Genomic DNA, 11,508 nt, shown 5'->3' on the forward strand with positions numbered 1-11,508 from the left:
TAAGAGTATATGAAAGCCAATTAAAATGTTTATACTATTGGAATCTCACACACCTGCTCCCAATTAATTACATCACCACAGCGCAAAAGTAGGTCAAATCAATCAATCTCTCTCTCTGGGAGCGACAATGAGAAACAGTGAATGTAGGTTTTCATAGACATGGTCGCTTGTTTCTCTCACATAATCTGGCAACACTGATAGATAGCAGCTGCTTGTTGTTGACTCGGCTTCTCTGCCACATGGCTACTCCAGTCGGCCAGTCGGCTAGCCCGTCGGCTCTGGGTCGGCCGAAACCGACTGGACGACTATGTACGACGCTTCCCGACACCGATTCGGCCCCGAATCGGTGCGGTCTGCGAGGGGCTTTAGACAATCAGGATGGCATATGGAAAATCAGACAGATCCGTGTTGATCACATGACTATAGAGATACTGTGTACCGATTTGCATGTTGTTTGGACAAAATCTGTAGGAGTAATATCCAAAAATGTGTTTTGCAAAAGTCGGCCTCATGGTGGCGCTATGATAGGCTGATCTGAAAAATGTGGGGCAGAGGTTCTGCTGTGGCATCCAGGGAGTGTGTGCGCGCAGTTTCACAGCGACCTGGCCAACGGTGCCGGAGATTAGCTGCTCACAGACAGAAGGACGGACGTTAGTTTTTTGTCACTGACTTACTGTATACAGCAGTGGTTCTCAAACTTTTTCATGCCCAAATTGATATATATATTTGAACACGGACCCCCATTCTGAAAAAGATTCAAACATTTTCAAACATTTTCAAGATGTGAGCTTTGAGCTTGTATATCTGCTATTTTTGAATAGCCAACATATACAAATGGATAAAGTGGTTAAACAGATTGTTATGCTTAACACATTCCAGCATTATACAGCTTGTATAAATAACACTTTGTTTAGTGGGTTTTCCACAGAAGCATTCAATATAAAAAGTGAGTAGGCTACTGCTGTATGCAGATACATAATAGCTCCCTCAGTGCAATCCATCCAATACAAACATTGCAATAAACAGATTGAATAACAACAAATTCAACAACACACAAAAACTCAACACCATAAAATACATATTTTTTAAACTGTTATGTTCTCTTCTGGGAGTCCCTGGCACAGAATGTTTTCATTTGACATGACAATGTTTGAGAACCACTATAGAAGACAGTACAGATTCAGATGCTATAGGCTACTTACGTGCGGGGTGCTGGACGTTACAGAGGGCAGTGGAGCAGCACTCGTTGCGTACAAGTGTCCTAAAGACTCCGACGTTCGTGGAGCCACTAAAACCACACGCAGCAGATGCCATGCACAGCTTCATTTTAACATCCATGTTCATCCCGTCTGAAAACAAAACAAGATATTTGCCTCAGCCAAAATAAGGTCTAACCCAGGGGTCTTCATCAACAGGGGGATACCGGACCCCCAGGGGGGTCCTCAGAGTTACTACGGGGGGGCAAATCTTTGTGTGATAGGAACTTATTTCGCTTCTGTACAATAAAGCTGATTCTGATTCTGATTATTCCCATAGTCATAAAATGTAGACCAACTGAACTGTTTTTAACCCAATTGAGCTAAAACACATGGTAGTAATAGGTTCAGGTCAAAGGAGCAGGTCATTTAGGAATACATTTTCCAACATAACTACACACCAGCTGTGGTTAGAAGGACATAAGCATAGGCTACATAAGTTAGAGTTCTCTAAGTGAAATACACACAACTCACTTAAGATATTCAGAATTCCTTAACAAACACACGATCTAAAGACTTACCTCTTGGGAGAAGCAGAACCCCAAGGATCAGTATGAGAAGACACATTTTGTTGTTTTGGGCAACGATACAGCTTATAATATACTATGCATAACTGTCTATTACTTTCAATTTCTTAACTTTCATTTCTCTGAAGTTGAAACCGGGGGGGGGGGGGGGGGGGGGGGGTGAACTATGCATAACTTTCTATGTCTAGTGGAATAAAAGTACAACATTTGCCTCTGAGATGTAGTGGAGTAGAAGTACAAGTACTGACAATTAGAATTACTCTAAGTAAATTAAAAAAATACCTCAAAATTGTACTTAAGTACTTGAGTAAATATACTCAGTTACTTTACACCACAGCCTGTGTGCAATGTCATAATCAGAATCATCTCTATTGTCACATCACTGTAAAACAGTGGGTGAAATTTGTTTTTGTGCAAGCTCCATCGTTTTGAATGTTTCCAGTAAGAGAAAGAAAGAAAGAAAGAAAGAAAGAAAATTTAGAAAGAAGTTGCATGAGCATGGTAGCTGGCAAATACTGTTCATGACATAGACATTAGTGTTGAAGAGCATCAGTGTGTTATGCATGAGTATCGGCAAGTGTCAAGTTCAACCACATAGTCTATAAAAGGTTGCTTTACTGGTAAAAAAAAAAAAACGTTTTTTGAGAAAAAAAAAAGTTTCAAGATTTTTCAAAAATAGCAGATCTACAAGCTCATAGCGTGGCACTCGGTGCTGCGCTATGAGCTTGAATATCTGCTATTTTTGAATAGCCAAAGAAATCTAAAGTTACACAGATGCGTTCCAGGTCTAAGTGGGTTAAGATAGTTCTGCCACTAGCAAATGAATAAAGATATAATGGTCCAGAGGCAGAGAATAAATGCACTGCTTATGTCTCCAGGCGTTCTCAAGAATATTCTCATTTGTTGCGACAACAACAAAAGAGAGGCCAATTTCATGTTATTCTTTATTTCGTCACCTTCTCTCATCATAAATGATTTACCTTTAACATGTTGCTTTATGTGTAACAGATCCGGTTTCTTTCTCCCTGTAAATAACAGTGCTTTATTCACAGCCAGAAATCAATCTTGTAATTTTAAAAACAATCGCACATCCCACCTATCCACCCCATTGCAGAAACACACACACACACACACACGCACACACGCACACACACACACACACACACACACACACACACACACACACACACACACACACACACACACACACACACACACACACACACACACACACATAGATCAAGTAGTTGATTTGCTTTGTTTCATTAATTATTTGTCTTCAATAAAAAAGGAAATGTTTGGTAGTTTGAAAATGTTTTATTTTACATAAAAAAATAGCATGCATGTTTGTATCCCCAAATACAAAAAAAATATATAATATAGGCTACAAAAATAAACCAACTGAGCCAACAGGGCTTAATAATACTTAGCAAATAACAACACCTCAGAACTTCTGAATGCTTCTAAACAGCAAAGTAGCAATTTGGATGGACATTACATGTCACATTAAAGCTGAGATAACAGCTAGCCTACTAAACAAATGGACAATTTTATATAAATGCAGGTGATACATTGAACTAATGCTCATCCAATTGGAGATACAGTAATTGTAAGAAAGTTGTTATTTTGACTGAAAGGTTAAATAAAGTAGTTTGGGAGAAATACTGCGCCTTTAGATAACATAGGGGGGGGGGGGGAGTAGCGGCTCATGAGCATTGAAATGGTTGGAAGGTCTCATTTGTAAAATTGTAATTGTAAATTGTTCTCTGGCCCAACTCTCAACTATAAGTACTTAAATACTCAATATTGGGACCATACACACGCACACGCGCACGGGTCATGATGCCTGATTTACGCTTACTGTAGCTGTGTGCTGAAAATAGCCGATCTACAAGCATGTAGACCGGCCATTTTCGTAGACTGACTTGTCTTAGTTCAAGCTGAATCTCCTCTCCACTAGTTCCCTAGAAGTTTTTAGTCTAGTTTTTATTTGTTGACAAAATTCTCAGTTATATTTATTACATTTTTGCCAGTGAAAAAAGATAGTCAACAAACTATGTTGGCTGTCGGCTTTTAAAAGCCGACAGCCAACAACATTAACCCATTCAATCCGGGAACGCAGCATCTGTGTCATTTTAAGATTCCTTTGGCAATTTAATTCCTTGGGCCGCACTATGCTATGGGGTTGTAGATCTGCTATTTTTGAAAAATCTTGAAACTTTTTGCTAATCTTGGAATATATATTTTTTAAAGCGAACATTTGTAAAACATTTTTTTCCAGAAGCAAAGATTTGAGTTACAAATGTTCGCTTTAAATATATATATATATATTCAAAGATTTAAAAATTCACGATTAAAAAAAGATAGCAGTTCTACAAGCTCATAGCGCGGCAACTCGGTGCTGCGCAATGAGCTTGTATATCTGCTATTTTTGAATAGCCAAATAAATCTAGAAATGACATCAGTGATTGAATGGGTTAACACCGATCTGTACCAGTAGCAGTAAGAGATCATAGTAGAGATAAGTAGCAAACTGAAGCAGTGAGGCCTCCTTTCAGTTGAACAGAGCGACAGAGACCACTGGCGCTACCAGGAGCAATACGAGGCTAACAGCAGCGCTTGTAGCGCCGTTGCACAAGTCACCCTCACAGCAGCTCGCTTGAGATGACATGCCTGGAGTCTGCATGTGAGTGTCAAGATCCGATTTCACACACAGGCTCTTGGAGGCGCAGCCCTTCATGATCATCTCCTCGGCTCCGACTCGCACTGTGAACAGAAACAAGACATGTTACTGTCTGTGCTAAAATGCTCCAAGTCTAGGCAACAATAATGGGTAGCACTTTAAAATGTCATGTTCTTATGAGTTGAAGAACTAAGAAATATTTGGGTGAACAGGAGAGGCTGTGGACTGAAACCATAGACCATACATGGGCAACTGGCGGCCCGGGGGCCATGGGGGCCACATGCGGCCCCCACCTTCACTTCATGCGGCCCGCAGGTTAATATCAGAATACTGATATATAATTGATTTCAGCTGTTACAATTCCAAACATGCAAACATGACCCGCTTTAATTACTTCAGTCTATTAGTAGCTTAATGACTAGTATTAAAATGTTATTATAGAAGTTAATTATATTAAGTATAACTAAATGCATTTGAAATTAAATAAAAATGTTACTTTTCAGGATTCCAATTCAAAAATAGGATAAAAAAACATTCTGGATTCCAATTCATAAATAGCAAAAATAGCAGATCTACAAGCTCAAAACGCGTCGCACTGTGTCACGTTTTGAGCTTGTAGATCGGGTTTTGCTACTTTTGTGTGACGTAGAATGGCGAATAAAGTTAAAATACGGAGAGACAGTATATAGTCCAGGGGCCAACACTGATATTTTCACAAATTGGTACCACCTAAGGTGACCGTAAAGTTTTTGTATTTTTGTCTTCCTACATGTCTCTAGTTTATATTTTGGTATGATAACCCTTCCAATCTTGTAGCTTAATGGCAGTTATCACTACCTACCGGCTAATGTATCCGGTAGGAGACACAAAGTAGAATCTTTGTGTCTCCTACCCCGGGCATCAAATTATTGCGACAAAAAACAAAATATATCCATGTATTCAAGGCTTCATGGGGTGTGCAATTGATAGAAAATAAATATTTTTTTGGGTGAACTCCTCCTTTAAGTTTTTCAGGGGGACTCTCTACCCATTCAGCTATGACCACCCTAGACCGAAGGAGGGTCAACTTTTACAAGCTTATGGAAAGCAGTCTTTTTTAAGCAAACACCAAAAATCTGAGAAGTTATCAATTGCACACCCCATGAGGCCTTGAATACATGGATATATTTTGTTTTTTGTCGCAATAATTGGAAGGGTTATCATACCAAAATATAAACTAGAGACATGTAGGAAGACAAAAATACAAAAACTTTACGGTCACCTTAGGTGGTACCAAAATATGGCTTGGCCCCTGGACTAATATGCAATGTGGCCCTCTGGAGTGAGTGTGGAAATAGTGGTCCTCTCCATCATCAAAGTTGCCCACCCCTGCCATAAACCATGGGTCTTCAACAGGGGGTCCGGGACCCCTAGGGGTTTTACAGGGAGGGGAGCCAAATGTTTGTATGTAGCCTAACATACTTTTTCCCTTTCTTGTTTTTTACATGAACCACTTTAACCCTAGCCGATCTACAAGCTTGTTGTAGAGCTTGTAGATCAGCTATTTTCGGCAAATTGGTTTGATGTATATGGAAAAAAGAGCCAACCAAGTACAGAGCCAAAGGTACATTTTACCAAGTATTGAGGGTTCAAATGGTTGAATGACAGAAAATTCATTCATGATTCATTCTGACCTGAATCCAACATATACAAGATGATGTGTAGATAAAATACAGACAACGCTGATGATGTGCTGTCAAACAAGTCTATGAAAAAGCTTAATCTGCAATGCAGTTTTATACAGTATGTAGTGGTGGGTCCCTGCTTCATCTCTCTCTAAGCTAAGGGGGTCCTTGAAGACACCTGCCATAGACGTATTACCTCTTGATGAGCGGCAGCGGTCCTGATCACCGGTACATGGTAGAATGTCGGAGCAGTCGTTGTTTTTGCAAGTGAAGCACGTCTTACCATTGGGAATGGAAGAAGGGCTGGCAGGAGCTGTAAGTTTTACATTTTGGAAAATTGTGGTTGATTTCTTCAACCTTTGAACCTCAAGTACAACAAAATAACATGCACATATTCAAAAGATTACCACGCTGCCAGCTTGTACATCTGCTATCTTATATTTTTGGGGTCCCTGGCACGAAAAGGTTTGAGAACTACTGATTTAGAAGGTATTTGAGGAATCGGCCTCAGGTTTTAATAGGTTAAAGCACAAGTTTATTACAGTTGGCCTACACACAAATGAAAGTTATGCAAACTCCTCTTAGAGGAAAAGTCAATCTTCACAATATCTTCTTTGAGCGTTTTGACCCTAAGACCATCAAATTATTGGCTTAGGAATGCGACCAGGGCAGGACTTTCAGGGAGGCCACAAAGAACATGGCTGTCATTGCCCCTCAGTTTGGCCTTATGCCCTTCAAAAAAATGTCATGCCCTGAGGCCACAGTGGCCTTAATGCCCCAACTGACTGTACCACTTTCTCCTCTGTTTCTTTCTTGTCAATATGTAGACACCAGTGTCTCTTTCTTGTCATGTAGACACCAGTGTCTTTTGTTGAGATTCTGAATTCTTAACTCCCCTGAGTACTGCAGATAGTCTACATATTACATTTTAAATCATCCTTTAGTTGATGGCCTTCCAAGTTCCTGCCCTGGCATTTGGCCTGTGTGCCCTAAACAAATGGACAACACCAAAGGCCAAGTGGCCTTGCCCCTAAAATGACAAAATTCCAGGCCTGAATGCGACAAAAACTAAAACAAATATCCAAAAGTATTTTTGGGGGTGAACTATAACTTTAAGGCTCTGTCCAATTTAGTGTAGCACAGTGGTTCTCAAACGTTTTAATTTCAAAGACCCCCATAACTCTGAGAGTGTACAAATGGAACCAAATGGACCCTTACGGATACAGTTGGTTCCATTTGTACACTCCTGCAAGGGGCCATTTGGAACCCGCTCAAGGAACCATGAGGCCCAATGTCTTTCAAAAGTGTCTTGGACAGGGAGGCCATGATATCTTTAGACTCTCACAAAGATCACAACTGTTTTCACTTGGTGTTTTGTTTTCCTGTGGAACTTATAATTCATTCATAATAAATTGAGGAAATAATTAACATAAACTTTTGTGCAACCACACTTATCTGTCATGAATTTGAGAGAGGGTTTATTTTAGAATTCCTTTAACATTCTTTATCAGAATGAAGCAACATTATTCCATTTGGTAAACAGATAAGCTGTCAGATCTGAAATATTCAGCTTCAGGGAGGCATTGGGTCACATTTTTATAATCTTTGGTATGACCCGACCGGGGAATCAAACCCTGACCTCCCAATGTATTTATTGATTAATTAGTTAATTAGGTATCAGCTGTGGTTATAATAGATTTGGAGAAGATGGATTGAAGTAGCTAGTTTAATAGCAGTATGCTAAGTTAATAGTCTTTGACACATTTATTTTCTGCTTCGATCGTGATGCTATATATTAACTATATATTAAACGGATAAAGTGGTTACAAAGATTGTTAAGCTGAACACATTACAGCATTATACAGCTTGTATAAATAAAACTTTGTTTATTGGGTTGGGTTTTCCACAGAAGCATTCAAAATAAAAAATGGGTAGGCTACTACTGCATGCAGATACATAATAGCTTCCTCAGTGCAATCCATCCAATACAAACATTGCCATAACAGATTGAATAACACAAACACCATAAAATCATTTTTTTTTTTTTACATTTTTCAGACCAAATACGTATCAGTTTGGGGGTCTTTGACACAAAAATGTTTGAGAACCACTGGATTAGAAGACAGTACAGATCAGATGCTATAGGCTACTTACGTGTGGGGTGCTGGACATTACAGAGGGCAGTGGAGCAGCACTCGCTGCGTGCAAGTGTCCTAAAGAGTCCGACGTTCGCGGAGCCACTATAACCACACGCAGCAGATGCCATGCACAGCTTCATTTTAACATCCACGTTCGTGCCGCCTGAAAACAAAACAAGATATCTGCCTCAGCCAAAATAAAGTCTTCATCAACAGGAAGATACAGTACCCACAGGGGGTCCTCAGAGTTACGACAGGGGGGGGGGGGGAATCTTTGTGTGATAGGAACTTATTTCACTTCTGTAAACCTGTGATGTGACAATAAAGCTGATTCTGATACTTCTGATTCTGATTATTCCTACAGAGTCATAAAATGTAGACCAACTGAACTGTGTTTAACCCAATTTAGCTAAAACACTATAGTAGTAACTCTAGGTCCCTCGGTTACAGGTCAAAGGAGCAGGGGCCAGTTGCACCACCTCACACTAAGTTCAAACTTAGCCTAGTTATAGCTTAAAAACCTTCAATCCGGGATAGTGTCTGTGTCATTTTAGATTTCTTTGGCTATTCAAAAATAGCAGATATACAAGCTCATAGGCTACAAGCTTGTAGATCTGCTATTTTTTTGAAAAATCGTGAAAATGAGTGCAAATCTTTGAATGTATATTTTGAAAATGTATATATATATTTAAATATTTGCACAAATTTTCACATAAAAAACAAAAAATAGCAGATCTACAAGCTCATAGCGCGGCACTCGGTGCCGCGCTATGAGCTTGTATATCTGCTATTTTTGAATAGCCAAAGAAATCTAAAAATGACAGAGATACTTTCCCGGCTATTATGGGTTTAATGGCTTTTTAAAAGCCATTTAAGCTATAACTAGGCTAAGTTTGAACTTAGCGTGAGGTGGTGCAACTGGCCCCTGGTCATTTAGGAATACATTTTCCAACACTACACACCAGCTGTGGTTAGAAGGACATAAGCATAGGTTAGAGTTCTCTAGATGAAATACACACAACTCACTTTAGATATTCAGAATTCCTTAACAAACACATATGTAAACAATATGTAGTGGGGGGGGGGGGGCTGCTTCATTTCTCGCTCTCTCTCTCTCAGCTAGGGGGTCCCTTGGCCTGAAAAACGTTGAAGACCCCTGAAGCATACTAGAAAGTGGCAGAGCTTTCCTCAGTGGTGGAAAGTAACTAAGTACATTTACTTAAGTACAATTTAGAGGTATTTGTACTTTACTTGAGTATTTCCAATTTCCAATACTTTTACTTCTATTCCACTACATCTCAGAGGCAAATATTGTACTTTTACTCCACTACAATTAATTGGAAACTTTAGTTACTAGTTACTTTTCAGATATAACAATATATATAATAGATATAATAATATTGTAGCCGATCTACAAGCTCACAACGCGTCACATTGTGACGCGTTGTGAGCTTTTAGATCTGCTATTTTCAAACATTTTAATACTTTTACTTTTGGTACTTTAAGTACATTTTGATACCAATACTTTTGTACTTTTACTCAAGTACATTCTTAACTCTTGTAACAGAGTACTGTATACTTTTACTTGTAACAGAGTATTTCTACATAGCAGTATTGATACTTTTACTTAAGTAAAGCATTTGAGTACTTTTTCCACCACTGGCTTTCTTTGCCTCACAAGCAGGGGCGCCGATATTTATAAGCTCTAGTGGGTGCCCAACAAGGCGCGCACGCGTGCATGTGCGCCCCGTTCAAACATTTTGCGGGTTTTGGTCGGATAATTGACTTTTTTGTGGGGGTTTTGTAACTTTATTTCGGTTAATTCGGTTGTTCAGTGGCGATCTGAACCAGGCGATCTGATTTTGAAAAATATTTTTATTTTTTATTTTTTTTGACCAGCACCCAGTGGGTGCTCCTCACCCATAGTGGGTGCTTGTGCCCCCGGGCACCCACGTTATCGGCGCCCTTGCTCACAAGAATGAAATACAGAGGTTAATGCCGCTATCACATACCCACATATGTCCGGACTGTTGTCGCGCCGCATTGCTTGAATGCAGGACAGTCTTGCTGGGTTTCAGTGGACGTTCCCATGGGTCCCTCCGGATGGATGCTCACGTAACATTTCAAGGCAGAGGCTACAACATGGTAGAGATAACAGAGGTGGAACGTATAAGTAGGTAACTAAGTTACTTAAATGAGTTACTATACTAGTTACTGTACTTTGCAGATATAAATTGTCCTATTATACCATACAACATACATTAACCACTTTTGCCCTATTTTATACATAGGCTTTGAAAATAGCCGATCTGCTATTTTCAACATTTTAGTACTTTTACTTTTTGTACTTTAAGTATATATTTTGATGCCAACACTTTTGTAATTTTACTCAAGTAACATTTTGAACACATGCCCTTTACTTGTAACAGAGTATTCTACATTGTGTTATTACTACTGTGTAGTGGGAGCACGGTTTTCTAAACAAAACATTTATATGAACACTTGTTGTGCTGCGAAGGCTGTTTGAGGAGATGGCGAACAAAATGTGGGTGAGATAAATAAACACACACATAAATAAATACATAGATAGATCTAAAGACTTACCTCTTGGGAGAAGCAGAACCCCAAGGATCAGTATGAGAAGACACATTTTGTTGTTTTGGGCAACGATACAGCTTATAATAGGTCTGCGAAGGGGGTGTGGTGTCTGTGTGTGTGTGTGTGTGTGTGTGTGTGTGTGTGTGTGTGTGTGTGTGTGTGTGTGTGTGTGTGTGTGTGTGTGTGTGTGTGTGTGTGTCTGTCTGTCTGTCTGTCTGTCTGTCTGTCTGTCTGTCTGTCTGTCTGTCTGTCTGTCTGTCTGTCTGTCTGTCTGTCTGTCTGTCTGTCTGTCTGTCTGTCTGTCTGTCTGTCTGTCTGTCTGTCTGTCTGTGTGTGTGTGTGTGTGTGTGTGTGTGTGTGTGTGTGTGTGTGTGTGTGTTTGTGGGAGGGGGATGAACTATGCATAACTGTCTATTACTTTCAATTTCTTAACTTTCATTTCTCTGAAGTTGAAACCGGGGGGGGGCTGAACTATGCATAACTTTCTATGTCTAGTGGAGTAAAAGTACAATATTTGCCTCTGAGATGTAGTGGAGTAGAAGTACAAGTACTGACAATTAGAAATACTCTAAGTAAAATAAAAAATACCTCAAAATTGTACTTAAGTACTTGAGTAAATGTACTCAGTTACTTTACACCACA

At 39.6% G+C, this 11,508-nt stretch overlaps 1 long non-coding RNA gene across 1 annotated transcript; it reads right to left on the reverse strand.

Moving 5' to 3' along the window:
• Positions 1-1,208: 1,208 nt before the first annotated feature.
• On the reverse strand, positions 1,209-10,921 carry LOC311037630. Its single transcript, XR_014599987.1, has 3 exons — positions 10,873-10,921; positions 10,281-10,403; positions 1,209-1,349 (listed from the first exon to the last, which is right to left on the reverse strand). It is a non-coding gene; the product is annotated as an uncharacterized lncRNA (long non-coding RNA).
• Positions 10,922-11,508: the final 587 nt, after the last annotated feature.

This window comes from Gymnoscopelus microlampas, assembly GCF_963454915.1.
Source record: "Gymnoscopelus microlampas genome assembly, chromosome: 21".
Lineage (NCBI taxonomy): Eukaryota > Metazoa > Chordata > Actinopteri > Myctophiformes > Myctophidae > Gymnoscopelus > Gymnoscopelus microlampas.